Source organism: Suricata suricatta, chromosome 10, assembly GCF_006229205.1.
Source record: "Suricata suricatta isolate VVHF042 chromosome 10, meerkat_22Aug2017_6uvM2_HiC, whole genome shotgun sequence".
Taxonomy (NCBI): domain Eukaryota; kingdom Metazoa; phylum Chordata; class Mammalia; order Carnivora; family Herpestidae; genus Suricata; species Suricata suricatta.
In genome coordinates, this window is record NC_043709.1 from 57,604,783 (window position 1) to 57,605,815 (window position 1,033).

Genomic DNA, 1,033 nt, shown 5'->3' on the forward strand with positions numbered 1-1,033 from the left:
CCAAATCCAAAGCTGCATTTTCACTGTTACCTTGTGTTACTCTGTCACTGAATATGCACCAAAATGAAATACTATCTCCTACTGGTAGCCTGGAAGCCCCTTGAGGAAGCAACTTGTTAAAGCTGCAGTCTCTGTTATGATGTTCTTTGAATAACAGACTCAGGAGGGGGGAAGAGTTACAAACAGAGAAGAAGGGAGGCAAACAAAAAAGAGACTATTAAATACAGAGAACAAAGTGAAGGTTGATGGAGGGACGCGGGGGAGAGAGTAAAATGGATGGTGGGCACTGAGGAGGGCACTTGTTGGATGAGCACTGGGTGTTGTATGTAAGCAATGCATCACAGGAATCTATCCCCCAAAACCAAGAGCACACTGTATACACTGTATGTTAGCCAACTTGACAATAAATTATATTAAATAAATAAATAAATAAATAATAACAGAGGCTCATTAAATATTTATTTGAATGAATAAATGCAGATTATTTATTTGAGCAATGCAAGGGTAACCTAATGTAATTTTGATTCTCTGTTCAGAAAACATACATTGGATACACCTGGACAATAACTTAAAACCTAAGAAATTTGTGTTTCCTCTCGTGTAGAAGTATATAGGGTTTCCCTACAAACACGTCATGGCCAAATTTACTCATTTAATGCTCATTTCCCCCTAATAAAACACAAAGACATAAGCCCATATATTAAGTTAGTATTAATTACTGATATCCCCAATGAGAATGCATTTACTGGATCTTCTTCTACTGGAAGGATACCTAAAAGCAGCTGCTTGAAATATGAATCTCAATGAGGCAAAGCTTTGACATGAAGGCGGGGGGAAATTTCCTGGGCACCTCTCTTATGGGGTTTTGGGGGAAAATGTAAATTGGAGTACCGGGAGGCTTAACACTCCTGGGAGGGGCAGAAATGGACAGTGACAAGTGTCATTGAGAAAGGGAGGGTACTTTATAACTTGCTTACGAAGACTAGCTCATATGTGCCTCTCTGTTTGTGGCTGTTGCTTGGGCAAGTCACAT

General features: G+C 39.6%; 1 protein-coding gene across 1 annotated transcript in view; it reads right to left on the reverse strand.

The window, feature by feature from the left end:
• LOC115305161 (olfactory receptor 6C2-like) overlaps positions 1-1,033 on the reverse strand; it is a 19,386-nt gene that overhangs the window by 320 nt on the left and 18,033 nt on the right. The window lies entirely within an intron of this gene.